Source organism: Rhinopithecus roxellana, chromosome 14 (assembly GCF_007565055.1).
Source record: "Rhinopithecus roxellana isolate Shanxi Qingling chromosome 14, ASM756505v1, whole genome shotgun sequence".
In the NCBI taxonomy this organism is placed as follows: Eukaryota; Metazoa; Chordata; class Mammalia; order Primates; family Cercopithecidae; genus Rhinopithecus; species Rhinopithecus roxellana.
In genome coordinates, this window is record NC_044562.1 from 40,923,709 (window position 1) to 40,951,369 (window position 27,661).

The window sequence follows — 27,661 nt, forward strand, 5'->3', positions numbered from 1 at the left end:
TTGTTTTATTTTATAAACATTTTATGTGTTACATCAGAATAATATGTGCTTAAATGTTACATGAGATATAGTATACTTCAATATATTAAATCAAATATGCAAAATAGATTTTATTTAGCATAGAATGAAAGACAGTAATAAAATAACACTGGCAAACAGCGAACATTCGACTTCAAAGTAGTGCAATTTACTGAAATAGTAAAAATGTTTCACTAAAGTATTTCTACATCCTATTTTTCAGCCAAATGTAAATAGAAAAATATGTGTAGAATGCTTCATTTTTTTGTATAATTTATTTTCTTTATAAATATATGTAGGACATATATATTTATATGCCACCTTTAAATAAAACAAGGTTGCTGAGATAAAATCAGAAAATAGAGCAAGCTCAAGTGTAGTGTAAAAAAGTGATACATAAAAAGAGGGAACAGGCAAGAGCAACACACTAAAAATGAGATAGATTTGAAGCTAATTAAAATGCATTTTTGTAAACCATATACTTGTAAAGGGTAAATAACAAATTTAAATCTGACAGACCTAGTAAAAAGAAAAGAAAAACACAATTCCTTAAATGTTGAAGATTGTTAATTACTCTGATTAAGAATGATTTCCTCATAATAATGCCAGAAAGATATTTCAGTCACATAATTCCATAGCAAAGTAATGAACATATTCTTAACAATGCCCACATATTTAGTAGAGGAAGAAAGGAAAAAAAGGAACTTCGCTCTTTATTATTGCACTTCAAGATATATATTCCAGAGACATTTTAGATAACCACAAAGGATCACTCACAGAACTATTTTTTATTATTTTCATGTTTTCTTGTTTTTGTTATTGCTTTTGTTTTGTGTAGGCAGTTAGTTGATGCAAGATGTACACGGGAAGATGGAGAAATAGCATGGGAACTTCTATAAAAATGCATTGCCAGACATTATTTTGAAATAATAAACACGAATATATTATCTTAAAAGTATAATGTGAAAATGTAAAAGTAGAAAGTTATTTACAATTTTAGTACAATATAATTTATTTTAATAAAATAATATATGTATCAGAGTGTATAAATAGTCACATGTCAAACATACTTATGAATCCTAGAAAAGGGGCAAACAAAAAGAATGAGGATTTAGAAATGAGGGTAAAAAGTAAATGAGCAGTATTTTGTATATGTAAAAACATATATAATAATGTTTTATTTATTTATATGATAAACATCTATTTTACAATAATAAAAACCTTAGTAAAGCCACCATAGAATCCATAAGTTTTGGAAATGCTGCTTCTCAGTATGCATGTACAATAAATTATTTATTAAAATTGGGTGGATTAACTGAAATAAGGAAGATTGGAAGAACAAGCCTAGTTAATTTGCATAATATATAAAAACTAGAAATTGTCTCCTCCTCCTCTTTCTGACAATAAAAATAAGTTAGTGAGGACATTTGCCTATAAAGCATACTTGTTTATCATGAAAATAAAAGTAATTTGAGAATGCTTGCACTTCAGTTTTGTACTGGAGGATGACAAATTATGTGGTCTACATAAAATACAAGATATGCATATGTATGTATACACACACAAATACATACATATAAATGCAAATGAAAATATGTCTAAAACATGTAGTAAAAAGGAGATGCAAGATGTGGTTATGTGTTAAATATTATTACTTATTGTGAAAATAGTAAATATTTTGTGGAGAATAAATAAGCACTTTTTAAATTTAACAAATGAAGAGTAAAATTATATTACAATTATTGTGAATTATAGAAATAATCATGAAGTTTATAAACAGAAATATTTGAAAAAGGTTGAATTTGTAAACCTCAAAGGAGTGTAGTCTGGTAAGATGAAGGAATATAGAACATTAGGGAGTTTTCTATTCATGATTTGTTTAGCTTGAGATTTTTAACTTTACTAAATGAATAAAATTACGTGAAGTTTGGACCTAGGATTCATGGGATTAGGTCTAGTGAGCATAATCTGCAGAGCTGAAAATTAAGTCTTTCAAATCAACCTAATAAGCAGAAATGATCCCTGCCACATAAAATTTCCCCAATTGTGTTCCACTAAAAATATTAAGAAATATATGAACAAAGGAAAAGCTATAAGCCTGCAATGCTATTTTTGGTTATTTAATACATAGCGTCACACAACTTGTTAAATTCATTTTTGTCAACTAGTGCAATGCATCTCTTGGAAGCAACTGCAATAATTTATGTGTCATTCTATGCCTTCTTCTATAAGTCTTTGCTTGTCCTGACAAGTGAGACTTAGAGAAACTGTCAGTAAATGAACAACAAATATCATGAAACAAAAACATGAAATAAATATTGTAAAACTTATAATTATGAAATGATTATAATTGCTGATAGGCAGAATGGCAAAAAATAGCAAAATGGTCTATAGTGGCAACATCATGCAGAAACAAGATTTTAGTAAAACCCTGAGAATTTTTGCCATGAATTCAGTTGTCCTCAAGCCAAGAAGAGGTACTATACTCACATGCAATTGGTAGAACATCATAATTGGGAGGACTGGGGAGAGTTATTTATGAAATGCAGTGAAAGGAATCAGGGATACCAAACATCCCGTGGCATTCATATCAGTCCTCTTCAAAGAATTGTTGCATTCAATTGTCAGTAGTGCCCTGGTGAGAAACTCTGTGTTTAAGCTCCTTTCCTCATTCATTATCCTATGAACTTTGAACAACTGTTAATCATAATTTCCATATTTATAGATCAGAATGTATTATGTCTGTCTATTTTACAATGATAATGCAGTATTATCTTTATATACATAGAATCCTATGAAACAATAGCTTTTGTAAGTTGTATCCTTGAATAACGTAGAATCAAAAGTAATTTAGTTATCTTAAACATCTCTCAACTGATTTATTCAATGGCAAAACTACAGTTTAAAAATAACTTTAAGGAAACCCGTGGAGTTTAATGCATAGTAATTTTTAAAGATATATAATCTCATATAATAAACTGAACATCTACCAGCTTTCTTCCCACATATTATAAAAAGCCCTATTAAAATTATGGCAAAAAAATCACTTCTTTAAAATAAATATTTGTTGTTGGTTTACAATACTGTCAAGCTAATAGTAGCTTACTTTATCTCTCATAAATACTTATAAAACTCTAAAAAAGACCGAAATTTTTTAAAAACTCATGAAAATATTTGTAATAAAACTGTTTACAGAAACTGCAAGAATATGGGAATTATTTTTGTGAATTATAGAAGTTTTACTATTAAACTAAAATAGCCTAAATGACATTTAAAAATAAGATGTTTACTGAGAGAGGTAGAACTGGGGTGAATATACATACAGTGACAGTTAAGAAGAGTGGAAGAGAAAGAGATAAAAGTAATATTGGTATAGACAAGTGGCTTAGTCTTTTTTAAAACAGAATATGTCAATTTGTGAAATCAAAAACACCAGGAAATCTCCAGCAGGTTAAATATAGATACAAACTAGGTCCATCATAGTCAAATTGAAGAAAATTAAGTGAAACAAAAAAAAAACAAAAAAAGAATATAATTTTTTACAGTGAAAATGACAAAAGGGTGGTTGGTACACATAAAATAATACCAGGCTAGGCGCAGTGGCTCATGCCTGTAATCCCAGTACTTTCTGAGGCCAAGGAGGGCAGATCACGAGTTCAGGAGATTGAGACCATCTGGGCTAACACGATGAAACTTGATTTCTACTAAAAATACAAAAAAATTAGCCAAACGTGGTGGTGGGCACCTGTAGTCCCAGCTACTCGGGAGGCTGAGGCAGGAGAATCGTTTGAACCCAGGAGGCGGAGGTTGCAGTGAGCTGAGAAGAGGGCCTTTGCACTCTAGCCTGGGAGACAGAGTAAGATAATTCCGTCCCCAAAAGAAAAGAAAATACTAACCCCAAAAACATAGACATTGTTTTTATAAAAGCAAGAGTAAGACTCTCCCCTGACAGGTATAAAGTATTGTGAAACCCAGTAAACAATTAAATGCTACATTTAGTAAGAGCCAAATAAAATTTATAAATTTAGTGTAAATATGCTTCAAAACTGGAAGAAAAAACTGAGGATATATTTAGACAAGCAATACTGAGATTGTTCGTCACCAATGAACCTGCTTTGCTATAAACATTACTTGAAAGAGTAATAATGCAAAACAAGCAAAAAAGAAAACACAAAACCAAAAGCAAAGGGAAAAACAAAATTGCACTGATGAGTGCAGCAACAATTTTAAAAAGGTGTTTGGTATATATAAAACAATACCAACTGAAAATTGACTCTAAAAATAAACAATACAGGCCTTGTGGATTTTAAATTATATACAATCATTTCTTGGTATCCATGGAGGATTTGTTCCAGAACTTCCCACAAATACCAAAATCAGCAGGTGCTCAATTTCCTTAAATAAAATGGCATAGCATCACATATGACTTCTGTACTTCCTCCCTTGCACTTTAAATTGTCTCTATATTATTTATAATACCTAATACAATGTAAATGCCATGTAAATAATTGTTATGCTGTATTTTTTTAATTTGAATTATTTTTATTGTTGTTTCTTTTTTGTTTTTTTCTGATCATTTTTGATCCACATTTGATTGTGCAAAAGCAGCTGTAGACTATACGTAAAACAATAAAAATATATGTAAAACAGTCTCAGAAATATGTACAAAGAATGTAACAAAGATTTTTTTATTTTCTAATATTAACGAAATGAATGATTTCCATTTATCCACCTCATAAAAGAATGAAAAATTTTTTTTAAAAAATGAGAAAACCATTAATAAAGTGTAAGCAGTTTTAAGGGATCTAAGGAAAAATTCTGAGGCATCCTGGATACTGATAGTAGCAGGAGACAGACAAATTCCTGGGCAGATAGGAGCAGGTTCCCAGTGAAACCCAACCTTCGAGCTAAAGACAGCCTGAAGCCTGGAAACTGGGCTGCCAATTCCTGGTAGAATCCAAAACCCGGAGTGAGAACTTCCTTTACGCCTTTCAGTCAATCAAATGGTGCTCTTTCCAGGCACACCCATGGACCACTCAGCAAGCAGTTCCTTCTGCCCTTGGACCAATCAGCATGCACTTCCTCCATTCTGAGCCCATGAAAATCCCGGACTCAGCCACAGGTCTGAACTGCCAGCCTGTGGTTAGGACCTACCCACTACGGGTCTCCAGTGAGAGCCGTTCTGTTGCTCAATAAAACTATTCTCCGCTTTGTTCTACCACCGGTCGTCTGCACAAACTCATTCTTCCTGGACGTGGAAAAAGAACTCAGAACCCACAAAAGGGCAAGCGTGAGAAGGGCTGTAACACTTTCCTGACAGGCTCACCGACCTGCAGGTAGGAGCAAAAGGGGCTGTATCACATTCCTGGCTGACTCACCAAGTTGGGAGCTGTGACACGCTCCCATTTTTCAGACTGCTGGAGTGAAAAGCAGCAAACTTTGTGGGGGCACAGACCTAGGGATTCCCTGAGCCAGACCTATAATATTATAGACCTCCTGCCCTCTGTTGGTAATGGGTAGCTGCCCCATGTGATGAGAAGTAGCAATGGGACTGGGCCAGGTCAGGAACTGTCGGCCAGGGTGAGGTGGTGGGACTGAACAGACTGAAATATGCCCTGCCACCTGCTCACCGAGGTGTATGTGGCAGGAAAGAGACAGCTGTAGCATGCAACCCCACCACTTAGAGCTCCACTGTTGCTGGGGTGTCCAAGTTTTGGGGCACCATTGCATTCCCCTCATCTAGATGCCGGTGCCCGTATCTGAAGCTTGTGGTATGCCTCATGCAGCCACAGACTTTCATGGAGCCAGGGCCTGTGCCAGTGCTTGGAGATGCCTGCCCTGCCGCAGCAGCTGGCGCACCTGGCTGTGCATGGTGGCCAGACTCCACAACTCGCTCACTCACACACCCCTCGCTACTTTGTGCCTGGCTCACCTTTGGCAAGCGTGAGATCTGGGCCAGTAGTGCAAGCCGAGTGCAGCCTACTGGACCTAGTAGGCGGAATGACGCCAGTGACCATGTATGAAACTCAAGCAGAGACACTGCTGGCCACAGAGGTTTCCAGCTGGCAAAGCAAAACCTGCAGGATCCCGTGACAATACCAATCCTGATTCACATAGGTAAGGGGAGGAAATAGATATATCTGATCCTTGGGAACTGTTGTTCTGTCACATGGTGTGCCTGATGGAAGTTACTGTGTTTGTATTCTCTGCCAGAACTTTGGCACATTGACAGGCCATGGTCCGGGTGCGGTGGCTCACGCCTGTAATCCCAGCACTTTGGGAGGCCAAGGTGGGCAGATCACGAGGTCAGGAGATCGAGACCATCGTGGCTAACACAGTGAAACCCTGTCTCTATTAAAAATACAAAAAACTTAGCCAGGGGTAGTGGCGGGTGCCCGTAGTCCCAGCTACTCGGGAGGCTGAGGCAGGAGAATGGCGTGACCCCGGGAGGCGGAGCTTGCAGTGAGCGGAGATGGCATCATGGCACTCCAGCCTGGGGTCTCAAAAAAAAAAAAAGAAAAAAAAAAAAAAATTGGCCGTGGGCAAGAAAGACATATATTGGTCTGTGTCCCCTTTTATGTGTTCCAGCTAGTGCATTTTGCTGACCAAGTTCAACTCAAAGATAAAAGGCAAGGTCTCCAGGTGTCACAGTCCATAGAGTTCAAGTCCCTTAGGGCCCAAAACAGAAAAGAGAAGGGGTGTAAATGGATTTAGTGTAAGGGAAGTAAAATGAGAGTCACCATCACAAAACAACTGGTTATTCATAGGAAATCACTATGACCACATTTTCTCAAACAAAAAATAAATTCCAAATTGCTTATAGAATTATAAAAAGAGAACTCATGACAAAAAACGTTGTGTGAAAATTTAACACATAACAAAAGTGATATGTAATAATCAATTGCATGTCACAAGTCATACAGAAATAAATACACAAAGTAAATAATGACACATCATTTACAGACCATAAAAAGGAAAAAAATCAATATAAGTTTTCATAAATCAAGAGGAATACATAAGGACCCTATATAAAAGTGGGTTAAGAATATGAACAGGAAGATAATACAAAAATAAATAACATTGTTAAAACTCATTTAATCAAATATAACAATTAACACTAGGGTTCCATTTTTCCCAAATTATATATGTAAATTTTTTTTAAAAGCAAGAAGAAAAAAATAGCAACATCTAATTCTAAATAGGGGTGCATAGCTCTGGCAGAAATGTTTATAAAAAACAAAGAACAGTTTTTCCAAAAAGAAATATGGCAATATGTATTAGGAATTTTAAAATGAGTGTACCTTTTGATGTTATAATTTTGTTTTCAAAACTATAAATAATCAAATTTTAGCATAGACATTTATATACATACACCCATGGATATTTCATGATTTCAAATTATTGAAAATAAATGACATAACTCATATTAAGGATAAATTCACTTAATTAAATGTGATTGAATAATGTCCAATTTAATACATTTGTTGCTTTCAAAAATATAAGTTGCATGGGAAAATACTGAATGTTTCTAATTATACAGGCACACACACAAACACACACACACACACACACACACACACACTAGAAAGAAAGACAGCAAAATAGAAACAGTTGAAAATTTGGGGTAATTCTTCTGTATATGCTCAGTTCTGATTTCTGCCTTTCTAGGTCTAATCCTAGTTGCATCACTTGTAAACTTTTGTGAACTTAGAAAAATTGTTATAATTCAATGTTTCCCCATATAAATATTGTAAATAACAACTATTCCTACATGGACTTTTTTCCTCTTTAATATTATTTAGTAGAAAATCATGCATTGTGTCTTACTTATGTAGTTCCTTAATAAAATCAGATTAAATTTGTTATTTTAAACCCTGGGTTAAATTCTGATAAGAAATAATTTTATACTACCATATTAAACACTGTAGATAAAAAATACAATATTGTTAATCTGAAAAGATTTTATTGAAGAACAATGAAAAGGAAACTTTACTTTCAACTTGTCAATAACAATGTGTGTGTGTGTGTGTGTGTGTGTGTGTGTGTGTGTGTGTGTGTGTATGTGTATCTATTTGTTGCAGTGGGTAGCTCCATGAATATAAGCAGGGCAGCAGAAGGCTTCCCCCACACACATAAACCAGGAGTGTTGGGTGACAATCAGGTGATGGTCAGCCAGTTGGTAACCGTCTCTCTAAAGTAATAATTGGTCACAGCCAGCTCCAGGGAAAGGCAGTCTCCTAGCAGATAAAGAAACACCTGAAAGTGGTGATCAGCCACTTCCCCATAGGACCTTAGGAGTTAGGCAAGTGGGAAGAAGTAAGAAAAGGCCCCGGAAGTATGCCAACATATAAAACCCTAGGTCAAACGTTCAAGCCACTCACTTGCATTTCAGGTCACCTTCTTGGGCTTCTTCCAAATGTATTTTCCTTTCATTCCTGTTCTAAAGCTTTTTAACAAACTTTCAACTCTGCTCTAAAACTTACCTTGGTCTCTCCTTCTGCCTTATGCCCCTCAGTCAAAATCTTTCTTCTGAGGAGGCAAGAATTGAGGTTGCTGCAGTGCCCACACAGATTTGCTGTGGGTACCACACTTTGGTGCCATGTGACTCAGATATGTTCTGCTTCATATATATATATATATATATATATATATATATATATATATATATATATATAATGCATATTATATATATATATAATGCATATTATATATATATATAATGCATATTATATATATATAATGCATATTATATATATATATAATGCATATTATATATATATATATATAAAATGCATATTATATATACACCTAAAACGTTTATCTCATTGGGAAGTTCCAAAAAGATATGACCAGTGTTATTTAGGTATATAAACAAGTGTGCAAATTTGTCAAATCTTTTGATCCTCTACTATATCATAGTATCATAGAAGGATGGCAAAAGTTAAAGTAGATTTAGACATATTTAATTATGCAACCAAAGTAAATAAAAATGCAATTATGAATAGGAAACAATTCTAAGACTGTACTATTATAATAACATTTATTTATTTTTAAAATCAATTGCTAAGGGAGCCAATCATTAATTTGTTCCCTCTCAGGGAAAAACATAGACATATTCTTTTAAAAGTCTTTTATATTGGTCAGGAAAATGTGGATTATTTATGCGCTGCTGTAAAGCTTTACTCTGAATGAGAGACTCCTTTCAAATTTGCTAAGGCTCCGACTGTTTATCACCTTAGCCTAAAACCATATAATTAGGGTCAATATTTACATAAAAACTCTTTGTATCTGTAAAGAATATAAGAGTAGGATAGGAGGCAGAAAGTAAGACAGCATGGCATTTTGTCCAAAAAGGGAGGATTTAAATGATAACCATTTTCTTGATCCTGTTTACAATTTTAAAATCTATTAACATATATTATCTCAATTTTCATACCTGACCTTGGGAAGCCTTGGCCTCATTTTAGAGATGGAGGAACTCTAATGCAGAGATGCTAAAGGTACTGTCAAAGATGAGGCTGCTGGACTAATTGAGTTCCAAGTCCATTCTTCATTCTACCATGTTAGAACTACTGTCTTCAAGGGAAGCGAAGGCATGATGTCATTTATCAATTAGTTCACTAACATTAGAAGAATCTGGCTCTTGGCCAAAACACTGTGATTTTTCAGGCTAGATGTGAGGCAATTAAAAAGGTGTTTTCTGGCAGGCTTCATAGAAGAGTGCTACACCCTTTACACCAGAGTTGGTACACAATCAATGCATTGCAGTTTCTGAAGGCAGTTGCAGTCAATGACTCAGCTCCCTGGCCAGACATGATCTTACATGTTTCTGCATTCCTAGCCCATGCACTTTCATTTCAAAGCCTCTTTATCAAAGGCCTTTGGCCAAAGCATTCTTCAGGTACTTCTGCTGAGACTTCCTTATTGGGGATGGAGGTCATGGAGATGCAAGGAAACTTAGACACATTTTCTGCACTTTGACTCAGTACTCAATAATTTCCTACTTTAAGTCCATCCCTCTCTCCCTACTCCTAGCCTCTGCATCTGTAAAACTGCCTGAGCCTTTTATTTGCCAGCAGAGAGATAGTCTCCACATCTGTGTTGATCCACAGGGCCCTTAACCAGTGTCAGTTTATGGCAGGACTTGGCACTTTTTTGGTTTTAACCTCTTACTTCTACAATCATTGTAAGCAATTCAAGGCTTGGCTATTACTTCTATTTTGGGTTGTTTTATTTTTTAAAAAAACTTTTAAATTCAGGGGTACATACATGTGCAGGTTTCTTATACAGGCGAATTACATATTGCAAGGGTTTGGTATATGGATTATTTTGTCACAAGGTAATAGCACAATACTTGGTAGGTAGTTTTTATATCTAAGCTCTCCTCCCCAAACTGCAAGAAGGCCCTGAAATGTCTGTTTTTACCTTCTTTGTGTCCATATACATTTCATATTTATCTCCCACTTATATATACGAACATGCAACATTTGAATTTCTGTCCTGTGTTAGTTCATTTAGGATGATGGCCTCCAGCTACATGCATGTTGCTGCAAAGGACATGATCATATTCTTTCTTGTGGCTTCATAGTATTCCATGGTGTATATGTATCATGTTTTCTTTATCTAATCCACCACTGATGGACATCTAGGTTGATTCCATATCTTTGCTATTATGAATTTTGCTGAAATTTATATACACATGCATAAGTCTTTATGGTAAAACAATTTACATTATTTTGGGTGTATATCCAATAATGGGATTATTGAGTTGAATGGTAGTTATGGGTCTTTTCTTGTCTTTTTATTTTTTTAACTTTTATTCTAGTTTTGGGGGTACATGAGAAAGTTTGTTACATAGATAAACATGTGTCACGGAGGTTCATTGTACATACTATTTTTTTCACCCAGGTATTAAGCCCAATACCCAATAGTTCTGTTTTAAGTTCTCTGAGAAATATCTAAACTCTTTTCTACAGTGACTGACCTAATTCACATTCCCAGCAGAGTGCATAAACATTCCCTTTTCTTTAAAACCTTGCCAGTGACTGTTACTCTTTGACTTTGTAATAACAGCCATTCAGACTGGTTGAGATGGTATCTCATTGTGGTTTGATTTACATTTCTTTAGTGATTAGTGATGTTGAGCATTTGTTCTTTTGCTTGTTGGTCATGTGCATGTCTTCTTTTGAAAAGGATCTATTCAAGTATTTTGCCCACTATTGTCAAAGCTGGAGTGCAGTGTCGGGATCTTGGCTCACCCCAGTCTTCACCTCCCAGGTTCAAGCAAGTCTCATGCCTCAGTCTTCCAAGTAGCTATGATTACAGGCTCCCACCACCATGCCTGGCTAATTTTCGTATTTTTAGTAGAGACTAGGTTTCACCATATTGGCCAGGCTGGTCTCAAACTCCTGATCATGAGTGATCCACCTGCCTCTGCCTCTCAAAGTGGTGGGATTACAGGCATGAGCCACTACACCAGGCCCCACTTTTTAATGGGGTTGTTTTTTGCTTAATTCATTTAAGTTCCTTACAGATTCTGGATTTTAGAACCTTGTTGGATGCATAGTTTGCAAACATTTTCTCCCATTTTGTGGGCTATTTACTCTGTTGCTAATTTCTTTGCTGTGCAGAAACTCCTTAGTTTAATTAGGTTCCACTTGTCAATATTTGTTTTGTTGCAACTGCTTTTGGCATCATCATGAAATCCTTGCCAAGGGTCTATGTCCATAATGATGTTTCTTAGGTTTTCTTCAAGGGTTTTTATAGTTTTGGATTTTATACTTGAGTTTTTAGTCCATCTTGACTTAATTTTTATACCTGGTGAAATGTAGGGGTCCAGTTTCATACTTCTGCGTATGGCTACCCAGTTATCCCAGCACCAGTTATTGAATAGGGAATCCTGTCTCTATAGCTTATTTTTGTCAATTTTGTTGTAGATCAGATGATTGTAGGTGTGTGCCTTTGTTTCTGGGCTCTCTATTCTGTTTCATTGGTCTATGTGTCTGTGAACCAGCACCATGCTGTTTTGGTTACTGTAGCCTTGTAGTATACTTTGAAATCAAGTAATGTGATGCCTCCAGCTTTTTTTTTTTTTTTTTTTTTCCTCTTAGAATTGCTTTGGCTACTCAGGATCTTTTTTCATTCCATATGACTTTTAGGATAGTTTTTTCAAATTCTGTGAAGAATGTCATTGGTAGTTTTGTAGGAATAGCATTGAATCTGTAAATTGCTTTGGGCAGTATGGCCATTTTAATGACACTGATTCTTCTTATCCGTGAGCATGGAATGTTTTTGCATTTATTTGTGTCATCTCTGATTTCTTTTGGCAGTCTTTTATAATTCTCATTGAAGACATCTTTTACCTCCTTGGTTAGCTGTATTCCTAGGCATTTGATTTTTGTGGATGTGGTTATTTTGAATGGGATTGGGTTCTTGATTTGGCACTCAATTTGGACATTGTATATAGAAATGCTAATAGTACATTGATTTTGTATCCTGATACTTTGCTGAAGTTGTCTGATCTAGAAGCTTTTGGGCAGAGACTATGCAGTTTTCTAGGCATAAAATCATATGTGAAGAAAGACACATCTAGTTCTGTTCTTTCTACTTGGATGACTTTTATTTTCTCCTCCTTCTTTATTGCTCAGGCTGGAAGTTCCAGTACTGTGTGGCATAGGAATAGTGAGCGTGGTCATTCTTGTCTTTATCTGCCAAGGGGAATTCTTCCAGCTTTTGCTCATTCAGTATGATGTTGACTGTGGTTTTGTCAAAGATAGCTCTTATTATTTTGAGGTATGTTTCTTCAATTTGGCTCGTTGTCTTAATCCACTAATCTGACATATGGCAACTGAGCTCCTGATAACATTATGTAAGGTGAGTAAATTGATCTAATATATTAAAGCCAATTACAGTAGGCAAAAAACTGCCTAATCATCTCTGGAAATTATAAGCATGTGCTAGTTGCATTATATCAGAGTTTGGACCACCATAGTTGCCAGATGATTGGGACAGATGGACTTTGTGTGTCTGGGTCCAGGGTAATTTGAGAAGGCATTGATAACCAAGGAGAATCATTAAATGTCTCTTTCATTTACATAACTCTACCTCTGGTACTACCTTTCTTTAGGGAAGGGTATCCCAAAGTTTCTCAGGTCATGGAACTGTTGGTGTAGAAGTGATTTTTTTTTTTATGGTAAGCCTGACCTGAAGGAAATATTTTCTGTTTAAAAAATTCACACTACTGTTTAATAAGTAGCTACATCCAAACATCTTAATATAGGAAGCTGGTGAAATATGTGGCCCATGTCCCTTTGTTTATCTTGAGAATTTAGAACAGTCCATGATGACCCTAGGAATTTGCTGCAATACCCCAAAGTCAAATCAGCAAGCGGTTTAGAAATGGTGACTTTAGCACATTCTTAGGAAGCCCTGTAATAGTCTGTGAAATAAAAAAAATACAACAAAAATTTCAGATGTAGTATATGAAGTTATGAAAATGATAAACTAACTCTTAAAAAGGAAAGCAAGGCATCATTTGACATGTATGTATTCATAAAACTGATACTTAAAGCTATAAAACTGTAAGTCTTTGGTATTTATTCTTTCAATAAATACTATAATTTTATTTTTTCCAAGCCTTATTAAGGTATAATTCACAAAATTATATATATTTAAGATTTACAGTATAATGTTATAATATACATACATATTTTGAAATAATTACCACAATCAAGCTAATTAACCTCCATCACTTTACATAGTTACTATTACTTTGTGTGTGGTAAAAATATTTCAGATCTACTCTCTTGGAAACTTTCAAATACAGGCATACAATGGAGATATGGCAAGTTTGATTCCAGATCACCATAATAAAGCAAGTATCATAATAAGGAAAGTCTTTCTATTTTTTTCTTTGGTTTTCCCCTGAATATAAAATGTTATGTTTATAGTATGCTGTAGTTGATTGTGTGAAATAGCATTATGATTAAGAAAACAATAAACATACTTTGATTTAAAATAAAAACAACAAATATGTGATGTTGTTTGTTTGATAACATTTTATCCACAGTAGATCTTCTTTCAAAGTTAAAGTCAGTCCTTTTGAAACTTGCTGCTGTTTTTACCAAATAAGTTTATGTAATACTCTACATTTTTTGTTGTCATATTAATACTGTTTACAGAATCCTTTCCAGGAGTAAATTCCATCTCAAGAAACCACTTTCCTTGCTCATCCTAAAGATACAAGTTCTCATCTGTTCAAGTTTTATTATGAGATTGCAAAAATTTAGTCACATCTTCAGGCTCCACTTCTAGTTCTAGTTCTCTTGCTATTTCTACCACATCTGCAGTTACATCCTCCACTGAAGTCTTGACGGTTTCAAGGTCATCGTCCGTGAGGGTTGCGATCAATTTCTTCTAAACTCCTGTTAATGTTGATATTTTGACATCCTCCATGAATAAAAAGTGTTCTCGTTGACATCTAGAATGGTGAATCTTTTCCAAAAGGTTTTTAATTTACTTTGCCTAGATCAAAGGAATCCCTGCCTATCCTAGTGTTACATAGTGTATTTCTCTTTTTTTTTTTTTTTTTTTTGAGACAGTCTCGCTCTGTCGCCCAGGCTGGAGTGCAGTGGCCTGATCTCAGCTCACTGCAAGCTCCGCCTCCCGGGTTTAAGCCATTCTCCTGCCTCAGCCTCCCGAGTAGCTGGGGCTACAGGCGCCCGCCACCTCGCCCGGCTAGTTTTTTGTATTTTTTAGTAGAGACGAGGTTTCACCGTGTTAGTCAGGAGGGTCTCGATCCCCTGACCTCGTGATCCGCCCGTCTCGGCCTCCCAAAGTGCTGGGATTACAGGCTTGAGCCACCGCGCCCGGCCATAGTGTATTTCTCAAATAATAAAACCTAAAGTCAGAATTAGTCTTTGATCCATGGGCTGCACAATGAATATTGTATTAGGAGGCAGAAAAACATTAATCTTGTATATCTCCAGCAAAGGTCTTTGCTGACAATATGCATTATCCATGAGCAGTAATATGTTGAAAGAAGCTACTGATTTTCTGAGCAGTAGTTCTCAACAGTGGGCTTAAAATATTCAGGAAAGCATGCTGTAAACACATGTGCCATCTTCAAGGCTTTTGTGTTCCATTTATAGAGCACAGGCAGAGTGGATTTAATATAAATCGTAAGAGCTGTATGATTTCCGGAATGGTAAATAAATACAAGCTTCACCTTAAAATCACCAGCTGCATTTGCTCTTAACAAGAGATTCAGCCTGTCTTCCAAAGCTTTGAAGCCAAACATTGACTTCTCTAGGTATGAAAGTCCTTGATGGCATCTTCTTCCAATAGAAAGCTGTTTCATCTAGATTGAAAATGTGTTGTTTTGTGTAGTTGCCTTCATGAATTACCTTAGTTAGACCTTCTGAACAACTTCCTGCAGCTTCTATATCAGCACTTGTTGCTTCACTTTGCACATTTATCTTCTGGAGATGGCTTGTATCCTTTAACCTCAACCTCTGATAGCTTCAAACTTTTCTTCTGGAATGTCTTCACCTTTCAGCATTTATAGAATTGAAGAAAGTTAGGGCTTTGCTCCGGATTAGTCTTTGGTTTAATGCAGGAGTACCCAACCCCGAGACATGGACCAGTACTGGGCCTTTAGGAACAGGGCCCCACAGCAGGAGGTGAACAGCAAGCAAGCATTACTGCTGAACTCAGACTCCTGTTAGATCAGCAGTAGTGTTAGATTCTCATAGGGGCACAAACTGTATTGTGAACTGTGCGTGCAAGGAATCTAGGTTGCATGCTGCTAATGAGAATCTAATACCTGATTATCTGAGGTGGAACAGTTTCATCTGGAAACATTTTATCCACCTCTATCCGCTGAAAAACTGTGTTCCATGAAACTAGTTTCTGGGGCCAAAATGTTGGAGACCACTGACTTAAAGGAATGTTGTGGCTGGTTTGATCTTCTATCCATGCCACTCAAATTTTTGCACTATCAGCAATAAGGCTGTTTTGCTTTCTTATCATTTGTATGTTCACTGGAGTAACACTTTTCAATTTACTTTAAGCACTTTTCCTTTGCATACACAACTTGGCTAACTGACCAAGAGGTTTAGTTTTCTGCCTATTTTGGCTTTCAGCATGTTTCCTTCACTAAACTTAATTATGAATAACTTTTTATTTAACATGAGAGATATGTTACTTTTCCTTTCAATTAACACTTGAAGCCATTGTAGGGTTACTAATTAACCTAATTTCAATATTTTTTTTTCCTTTGGAAATAGGGAGGCCTGAGGAGAGGGAGAGAGATGGGGAAATGGCTGGTCAGTGGAGAAGTCAGAACACGTACAACATTTACCAATTAAGTTTGCCATCTCATGTGAGTGCAGTTTGTGATGCCCCAAAACAATGACAGTAATAACATCCAAGATAATTGATTACACCTCACCATAACAGATAGAATAATAATGACAAAGTTTGAAATACTGGTAGAATTACCAAAGTGTGACGCAGAGAGAAGAGAGTATATGCTATCGGAAAAATAACACCAATAGACTTGTTCAACACGAGGTTGCCATAAACTTTCAATTTGTAAAAAACACAATATCTGCAAAGTGCAATAAAGCAAAGCATAATAGAACAAGATATGCTTGTATAAAACACAGTATTACTAACTATATTTACCATGCTGTACATTACATCTCCAGTTCTTGATACTTAAAATTAAAAAAAAAAAAATGTTAGGAAATCCACGTTTGAGAACTTGCTGTGTGAAAAACTGGTTTTTGCTTGTTATTTCTATCAAACATGCATGAGAACCACATGGAACAGAGGACATTTAGTATAATATGTCTGTATGTGAGTGGTGTGTGTCTATTTGTCTAACAAAGATTAAACTAAGCTTAAAACTATCACTCATAATGATAGAATATAATAGAAACAACTACACATTTGGACCTAGATTACTTGAGCCTATACTATATCTCAGTCATATTCTTTAAAATTTGTGTGACTTTGGAAAATTTTATTGTATTTTCACCTTCAGTTTTCTTATCTGTATAATAAGCATAATAGAGTGATCATGATGGTTAAGTAAGCCAAAACAATGAAAAAACTTTGTGAATATTAGCAGGTTCTTAACAGTTTTTCTTTTCATGTATTATCTCACTGTTACTGATATATGCTAGACATTCTTCTTAATTATTTGTGTATTTTAAGTTATCCTACATATTTCCTATCTCTTGTGTCTTTGTACTGTATTTTGGGTAATTTATTTAGCATTTTCTTTTAGTTGACTAATTCTCCAGATTTGTCAAGTACTCTTTAAAGTTCATTCATTGAGTTGTTAATTTCAATAAATTTTTTAATATTTTACTCTGAAAGTCATTTTAAATATGTTTTTGACATCCCTATTTTATATGTTTTTCTAAAACTTCAAATATCGAAAATCTTTGATGACCCAAATTTGCATTGACAATTTCTCTCACTGTAGTATTTTTTATAGTGGCTGATTTTCCAATGCCATTGTCATTGTTTGAGTTCATGTGCAGGGTGAAATTTTTTTCCCACCTGTTTCTGAAGGTGTAACACAAAATTTCCCAGGGTTTTGATTTCTGCCATTCATGTTACGAAACAATATTAGGGAAACAAAAAACACTGGTTAAGCCAGAGGCTGCCTTTACAAATCATATACAAATTTGGAGTCACGTTTCCACTATATTTTTGTTTTATAAATGTTTTCTTTAATATCATACACCTTTAGCTATATATGTATATGTGTATATATGTATACATAATATATAAAGTGCTTTTATTTTTGAGATCCAAAATGATTATGCATAAGTTAGTATAACAGAAGTCAATCCTTTCACTTCAAAAGCAAACTCTTTTTTTTTTACCATTGTCTAGGACCTCCAGTACAATGTTGAATACCACTGATTTTGCAGAGATTCTTTTAATTTTCTTGTAGTTTATAAAGATAATCTTCATATTTCACCTATAATTATGATGTTTGCTTGATATTCCTGTTTAAAAAAATAACAAAAATGCTTTGAACATGGTAGGGTCTATTTTTGTTTAGGCATATAAACTAGAGCTTAAGAGATTGGCCTCTAAGCTATAAAAAGCATGTATGATTATGTATGTTTCTGGATACATATGTTGTGGGAAGATGGAAAACCCCTTTATTTAAAGGATTTTATTATTATATACCTCAGCTACTGGAAAAAGTTAGGAACTCTAACTTTCAATTCAAATAAAAGATCAAAGAAAAAAGATAACATGTAAGTCAATAAATATGTTTCTTTACAAAACTATTAAGAACCTTCTAATATTCATGAAGTTTTTTCATTGTTTTTGCTCACTTAACCATCAATGGTCACTCTATTATGCTTATTATACAGATAAGAAAATTAAAGGAAAAATATAATACAATTTTCCAAAGTCACACAAATTTTAATATGTTCTAAAGGAACATAATATTCATATAAATTGCCAAAAGTTCAGAATTCTAGAGCTTAAAATTGTCATCTAGTTAATTTAATTGCCATGAATATTGTGGCCTAAATGTTTTATGTGATCTTCAGCTTGATACACACACACACACACACACACACACACACACACACACTCACACACACATCCTAAGTTATGCTTTAATCATGATTTGTGTATATGCAGATTTCTTTAACAAATGACATTTTGCATAAAGAATAATTGTTGAAGTCTCCATTTCCCAAGCCCAAAGTGATATGATTAACTGTCAATCTTCTATCTAATAAGAAATTAGTCCTGTCATTTGACAATTATTACAATGAATCCAAGCTCTCTCTCTAAAATGAAATTTTAAAACTCCAGAAATTGTACCTCAGAAATTCCATCTCTATATTTTTAAAGTCAAATATTTTTTCATATTACTTAAATTTCTTATGTGTTTAAGCTTCAATGTTATTCATTGGACAAAATGATTATAATTGTGTAGTATATGCTTTATATGCTTGAAGTAAATGGTTTTCAAGGAAGGATAATAGTTCTGGTCACTTTTTAAAAAGATGGATGAGATGATATAACTAACTATGGAACTTTATGTATAGAAGTAACGCAGAAATGTCATTCAGTTTTTCTCCTGTTTATATGTACTAATATGAGGCATAAACATATTAAGTCTGCCCATAATTACCACAGATAGTTATGTTTGAAAATTAAGATGCTTAATGTGGAAGAAAATTAAGACTACTCAAAAAAACCAACTTTCCTCTGGTTGAAATCAGGTATATTCCCTCTTCAAACCATTGACAATGAATGCATATTTTACATTGAAAACAAATAGTATTTTAAAATATTCAAGGCTTATAAAATTCGAAAAATCTGGGGCCAAATTCAAATATTTTTACCTACAAATTGTGTAATTTTGACACATTATATTACTTTTTCATGCCTTGTATGCCTTTGCTTTAAAATATGCATAATGAAAATGAATGTTGTGATAATTTGTTGAGTCAAACTTTGTAAAGAGCCCAAGAATGTGGGCCTTCAACAATTTTGTTTCACCTTCTATATATTTTACTATAGTATTTTTCTCACATATTCTTCTATATTCTACCCCCGTGTTTTCCATATTCAACAGGTTTTGTGTCATGATACTATCAATTCTCCTTTTTCTGTTTTAATTCTAATTTTTCCTGTGTTATTTATTTTATTTAACATACATTACAAGAAGAAAATTTAAAGAAAACTGAAGCCGCTTTAAATAATATTTTGATCTTGTTTTATTCAGATTTTCATTCACTACGTTGTGCTTAGAAACTCTTTGCCAAGTTAAATGGACTGGAAAGTATTAAAGTCAAACCAAATGCTAATAACCCTGTCCAGAGAAAACAAATACTGCTACCCTTTGTTCAGATCAAATATAAAATCAATTTACACAGAGTCTTGAAGCAGATCCCACTGCTAAAGTCATGCTAAAATGTCTACTTTCTATGTTACTAGTGTATATTGCTTATAAAAATAATATATCATCTATATACAATTGTTTAATTATATGTTATCTGGAAGTCATTCGTATTTGGAAGCCATTTTCCAGATTTCCAACAGGAAAAAATGCAAAAACTTCTAGATTAAAAAGAAAATTGTTATAGGAATTTGTCTCCATAATATTTAATCTATCAATATGTTTATAATCAGGTGCTTAATCTAAATGGGATATAGAAAATCAAAGAGAAAGCCTTGGGTTATACACTTCTGTTACTTGGAAATTCTGTTACAAAAAATACTTTTTCTTTTTTCTCAAATAGTTGTTGCATATTAAGTTTACTAAGCCGAATGTTTGGTCACCCTTTGGTTATTGTTCCTATGTCTGCTGAAGAGTAACATACTCCTCAGATTAAAATATCTTGGCTATTATTAAAGAAAATCTGATTTTTGGAGAAGTGTGAAATACCGTTAATATATATAAAAATTTAGTACCAAATATCAGCAAGTAACAAGGTAAACTATTAGTTATATATGATGTCCTATTTTCTTTTCTTCTTTTTCTTTCTTTTTTTTTTTTTTTGATGGAGTCTCCCACTGTCACCAGGCCTGGAGTGCAATGGCACCATCTCTGCTCACTGCAACCTCCGCCTCCTGGGTTCAAGTGATTCTCCTGCCTCAGCCTCCTGAGTAGCTGGGATTATAGGCACCTGCCACCATGCCTGGCTAATTTTTTGTATTTTTAGTAGAGACAGGGTTTCATTATGTTGGCCAGGCTGGTCTTGAACTCCTGACCTCGTGATCCACCCCCATCTTGGCCTCCCAAAGTGCTGGGATTACAGGTGTGAGCCACCATGCCCGGCCTATTATATCCCATTTTTAAATGCCAGATAAACAAATCCCAATTTCAACTTCCGTCAGTAAGTGTATCACATTTTTCAAAAATAATATTTTAAACGTGTGTTAGTATGTAATATATATCTGGAGAACTCATAAGTTCTTTTATTTTAAAGAATACTTGCATAAAATAGAAAATGCTTATAATGACTAGTTTCTAAAGATGGCACTCAGTTTGTCCTATGCTGATAAAGATTTATCAACTGACTTTCCAAAATCATAAAAAATAAATTTAAAATCCCTAATACATTGTGTTTGCTGATTTCTCTGGTGTAAATGTTCCATAATATACCCTGAACAAGGAGTTGTGAAGACATATGCATAATGATTTCTCAAGATCCTATATGTATATTTGTTTTTTAACTCATTTAATGAACAATGTAATTAATGCTGGTGGATTCATTACATGTTACATGTAATTTTACTGGCTTAAAGTAAGAATGCTGCAGGTCCAATACTTATTGGCTGCATGAATTGATATACACATTTGTGTAAATAAGAGAATTACCAAGGACTTTTTACAATTATATTTACATAGTTAATGAGATTTTAAATGAGTTTCACTGCCAATTATCTCTAGAGGAACAATATTTTAATGTGTCACTTTGAATAAAGCTTTTTCAGAAACAGTTATACACTGCATTCTCCAGTAATTATGGTTTAAAATTAATATTAATACTTAATTATAGTTTTGTAAATTACAGCAGCAGCAAACACATGCTACAAGGCATTAGAGATTAGTGATTAGATGATTGATTACATTGATTTCATTAGAGACTTGTCATTTTTCACCTATTTTAGCATCATCTCAATCTCTCTCTATTCTAGGGTTCTAATCATAGGATAATTATTGTGTTTTCTTTTAATCTTTAAATATATTAATATAACTTCAAGTATTCAAATTAGATCAGGGAAACAATTCTAGATTCCCATCTTTCATATAATATCCTTTTTTTCTTGAAACCAATTTTGATATCCAGACTGTATTACTCAAACTGCTCTAAATATTAAAAATAACAAAGATTTTACATATGTAATTAGGAATTTACAAGACTTGGCAGACCTGAAGAAGAAAAATCAGAGAATCCAACATTGACATCCTCAATTTAAAACACTGAAATAGATAATTTTCAAAAGCCAGAAAGTCACTGCCATATTTTTTTATCATTTTATTTTGGAATAAGTTTAGACTTATAGAAAAGTTATAAAAATAATACCAATAGTACAGAATTCCTTCTCACAGCTTCCACTAGTGTTAACATTTTACATAACCATTGTATAATTATTAAAACAAGGAAATTAACACTGATACAGTACAATAAAATATACAATAAAATCTATAGATTTTATTCAAATTTTACCAGTTTCTCACTAATGCTTTTTATTTTCTAATCCAGAGTCTATTCCAAGTTTCCACATCACATTGGTGTTGTCATGTCTCCTCAGTCTCCTCCACTCATTATGTATCTTCAGATTCTTTTTCCTTTGTCTTTGACTCATTAGCAGTTTTAAAAAGTATTGGCAGAATGTCTCTTAATTTATGATTGCCTGATTTTTACTCATGATTTTACTCAGGTAATGCATGGTTGGCAAGAATACCACAGAAGCAGTGTTGTACTCTTGTCAGTACATCATACCAGTGTTATCACTGGCAAAGCTGTTTGCTATAATTTTGAAGAATCTTTGAAAAGCAACCACCAACTGCTTCAATTTGCACCAGTGAAATGACTGATTCTCAGGAGATTATTAGGAAGCGACTGTGCATTTCATGTTTGCCTACATCTAGACTGCATATGCCTGTAAGAAAAAAAAACAAAAAAAACAGCATTTCTTTCTTTACCTTCCATAATTGTACATATTTTCTCTCACTGGACTTCTAAACCAGGATCATGCAAGTAAGGCAATTTTGGAAAGTATAACTTCTACATTTTCTATGTAATATGGAGAGAATCTATAATAGGAAGTGGTAGTATCCATTTGATAACAGACAAACCAGACACCTCCAACAGGAAATTTAAAATAGAATATTTTAAGTGTAACTGATAAGACAGTATCAGCTATGTAATCAATGTACATTTTTACATCAATAATCTTGATTTTTGAAGCAGTTTGCAATCTACAGAGCATAATTCCTATGTATATTCTTTATTGAATCATTATAATAGCCATGAAATTTAGGCAATAAAGGAATAAGCTTCCACAATTTTACCAATTAAGAAGATATTGCTTACATAATGTACCCAGCAAGTGGAAAAACCTGAAGTTTTAAAATTAATTCAGTACCAAATCTAATGAGTTTTCCACTATTTTACACTGTCCTCTAACTCTTGTGAGACAATAATAATTACTTCATAAAGTCATGTTACAATAATATCTCATTTTTTTGTGGCTACTAAAATTTATATATATATACATGTATATGTGTGTGTATATATATGTAATTCCCTATATTAGGGATTAAGTCATTTTTAAGAGGTGCAAACCTACAAAAGGGAAACATTTAAAACAAAAACCACAGGCCCATAGAATAAATGATTTCATTATTTTGTGTTAATAAAAGATAACTATAGGAACACATATTCTTTTATATTTAAACAAAATGTGTGAAATACATACATGGATGTGTGTATGTAAAGAATAGTTTAATTCTATATAATATTCATGTAATCAGGGTGTATTAGTTCATCTTCACATTGCTATTAAGATACTACATACGGCTGGGTAATTTATAAACAAAAGAGATTTAATTGACTCACTCTTCCATGTGGCTGTGGAGACCTCAGGAAACTTACAATCATGGTGGAAGGCAAAGGAGGAGCAAGCACCTTCAGAAGGCGGCAAGAAAAAGAGAGCTAGACATGGGGAGTGCCGTACTTTGAAAACTATCACTTCTCATGAGAACTCCCTCACTATCATGAGACCAGCATGGGGTAAACCACCCCCAGGAACCAATCACTTCCCACTAGCTTCCTCCCTTGACATGTGGGGATTACAATCTGAGATGAGATTTGGGTGGGGACACAGAGTCAAACCATAGCAGAGGGAGAGAGAAACAAAAATTTTGGCAACTTTTGTGTCATGTTTATTATTTATTAAAGTCAGAATAGATACAGAAAAGTAATTTATTGGGGGATATTAACTACCATTCTAAAAGGGCAAGAGTATCAGGCCCTGAAGCTGTTTCTGCAGGAACAGTAACCAACCATGCCTCAGGGACTGCTCTAACCAAAAGCTACTGTTTGGGTGAAGATACCAGAACCTCTTCCAGTGCTGCTCTGAAGAAACACATCTCTGTTCTGGTGCTGCAATGGCCTGAAGACTGATGCCCCTGCATGTGGCTTTCTCCTCACTTTGTTTTTTTCCTGAGTCTGAGTCTCGGATACTCTGCCTGATTGGCTAAACCTCACCTTCTCAGATGGAGGATAGCCTGGTAAAGGGATTTTTTTGTTTGTTTGTTTCTACCTTTGAATGGTGAAACCCCCAATGCAGAGAGACTATTTTGAAAGAGGCTGGGAGTTTTCAAGCGACCCACATCCCCTGCAATGAGTAACGACATCCCTGACATAGGTGTAAATTGCTGAGGTGCAGGAGGTTGAAGAGTGAGGGGGTTTCAGATACTGGCAGCCAGTGTTTCATGGAGGAGTTAGCCAGTTTGGGATGATTTCAGAGAGAACCCTAAAGATACAGACAGTTTGCTTCTCACCTAGCAAGGTTCCAAGAGAAATGCTGGCATTTACCAGGAAAAAGTAAATGAATAAAAATGATTAACCATCAGGCATAGTGGTCTGACATTTCAAAGTATGCAGAGGGCTTCAGGTATTTGTCAGCTTCTCAGAGGTATGATAAAATACAAACACTGGAGTTATTAAATGTTTCAATGTGTTGACTCTAAAGCCTCAGGAGTTAAAGAAGTAGCTAATATTATATTACTTAGGAATTTCAATAATTTGTTTTAGTATTAAACTGGTATTAAATGACTTTTTCTCTCATATTAATCATAGTAAGAAAAAATTAATGTAAATATGATATTTATTAATATTCTCTCATAAGTCGAATCTATCATTTGTAATTACCATCCTTAGAATATTGTGTCACTTGTAGAAGAATATATTCTACATTTCCTTTTTTTCTATGACCTCAACTGTATTTAAGTCTCTGTTCATCTTCTGAAATCTATGCCTAAAAACTTTTCTATCTTCAAAAGTGGAAATCCATTCTGGTTCTCACTTCAAGGTGGAAAACCTTTCTGACCTCCATTACCAGCCTCCAATTTCTGATTACACAGCTCAGCCCTCTCTGATGAATAGCTCACTCCATCAAACAAGAAGATAGTTCCTTTGTGTTTACTAATCATGAAATTATCCTGGTTCATGTCTTCTCAGCTTGTTTACATGGTAGGTCACTCAGATATCTGTCTTAGACTGTAATCTTTTATAGAAAAAAATACTATTCTGACCTTGTACAAAATTAATCCAAGTCAGACACCTAATTTTTTCAGGCAATTAGAGTTACTGGCATAGTGTTCTCAATAAGACTCTTATAGCCTTTCATATACTAAGAATTTTGGAGCTTGAATGGCTTCATAAAGATACTTCACTTTTTGAATAGGTAAAGCTTCGTCTTTGATGTGTAACTAATGTGTCTGAAAGGCACCTCTAAAAAGGGATCTCTAATCAATTCAGGGCACCTGATTTTTCTTAGCAGAGCAACAATAGTGTGTTTAAGAGTTTCAAAGCATTGTGAAATGTGATTTCGAGGCAGAGTAGTTGTAAGGTCCCTGAACTTATTTAAATGCTGAAAACAAAAAGAGGGCTATTTTGAAACACATGCAAAGAATAAAATAAATGATCCCGACCCTTTAAAAATAGTGTATCTTTTTTGATGATGTCTTAATGAGGTAGTGAAGAGGACATTGTACCTAAAACACACGAGAGGTCTGTAAGTGCTCATTTCTTAGCATTCCAACAAAAGACGTTTTTTACAAGAGCTGCTCATAATTTTTCCTTTTCCTTTTGTTTTCTCCTTACTCTCTCCTTTTCTTCCACATTTATTTTCTTTTAAATCTGTAACATTCCTCAGGCCTTTCTCCTGTGCATTGATCTGCAAGCATAAAGTTTTGTGTTTTTTTTTTCATAGTTCTCTTCATGTCTTATCTGAGAGCAAAATGAAACCATAATTGTAAGAAAAGAAGATTGTAAATACACACATACACACCCTAGAGGGAATTGTATACAGCCCCTTTATACATGGATTAAAGATTAAACATTTGATGTTCATCCTTCTAGTTTTGCATGAAGTCAGATATATACATATATATATATATATATAGATTACTCATATACTTACTCTTTATTTTATATCACTTATTCCCTATCATGGTATGTCACTTTTTTCAGCTAATGTCAGGAACTATGTTGCAAATATTGATTTAATATGTATAAGAATAGCTTAGATTCACATCGCTCATTATTAATTTTTACTTTTAATTTTGTATACCTCCACTGATTTTAAATAGAAGCTTTCAAAATCAGAAAATTGTTTGAATTTAATAATTTTAAGAGCCATTTATTTTAACTGTTGAAGTTGATTCAGAGTAACTGCTCCAAATACTTATCTTTTTAAGAAAGCAGTAAATTATTTTAATTTTGCAATACTTTTTACTGTATTACATTATTTTCTTTATCTATAAAACTGTGATCAAGGATGTTTCTTAAAGGTTTGCACACGTAAAGAAATAATGGGATAAAATAGTTAATAAAATTATCTTTTCTTAATAGGCATTTAAGATAATTTAATCAAACATAGAATTGCAAATGGGCAAAGGCAGAAGTTCTAGAAATTTGCCTGATTATTACAACTAATTGTATTTTTTTTTCTTTCTTAGTGGCAATTACTTCTTTGCAGTCTCCACAGTGGTTTTTGGATCTAGGATTTACTCTAGATATTTTTTAATTCCCCAGAAAATTTTAATTATCAGTGAGACTTGGTAACTCCTCAACAGTGTGGTTCTAGCCTTCTCCCCTCAGTCTTCTGACTTGAGAGATTTACGAAAGCCTGTCACTGCCTGTGTCCAGTTGCTGCTGAGAATCTTTCTAGGTACTTGCTCCTATTTCTACTGCTCAATCCTATTTTTTCTCTTTAGCTTTGCTGATTCTTCTTTTTGATCCTGTTCTTGCTCTTTGATTGCCCTCCTGGGTCAACACTTCTGACCATCTATTGCTTTATAATCTATATATATACCCGGAAATTGGGCTTTTATTTTGCAATCAAGGGTCAATCCATTTGCTCGCACACACACCCGTAACTCATAGTATAGAAAATGAACCAAACTCTATTTTTAGTTTAGAAGAGTTAATTCACACATCTAGATGAAATTACTAAAAAAAATTGTCCTAATTTTCTGATGGTTTCCCATTTTTAATAAATGTATAGGTTGCTATGACTGAATGTAGAGATAAAATCTGTGAGGATATGACAAAAGTTAGGTGAGGTCATAAGTGTGGAGCCTTAATTGATAGGGCTGCTGCCCTTTTAACAAGAGGCACCTTGTAAACTTGCCTCTCCCCGTGCTCCAGGGCACCTAAGCAGGCAGCAAGAAGGCAATCATCTTCAAGATAGGAAAAGGGCCTTTACCAAGTATTGAAATGGCTGGTACCTGGATCTTGGACTTCTCATGTTCCAGAACTATGAGAAACAAATTTTTATTCTTTAAGCCACCCAACCTGTACTATTTTGTTATGGCAGCCTGAGGGGACTAATACATAGATATTGCATA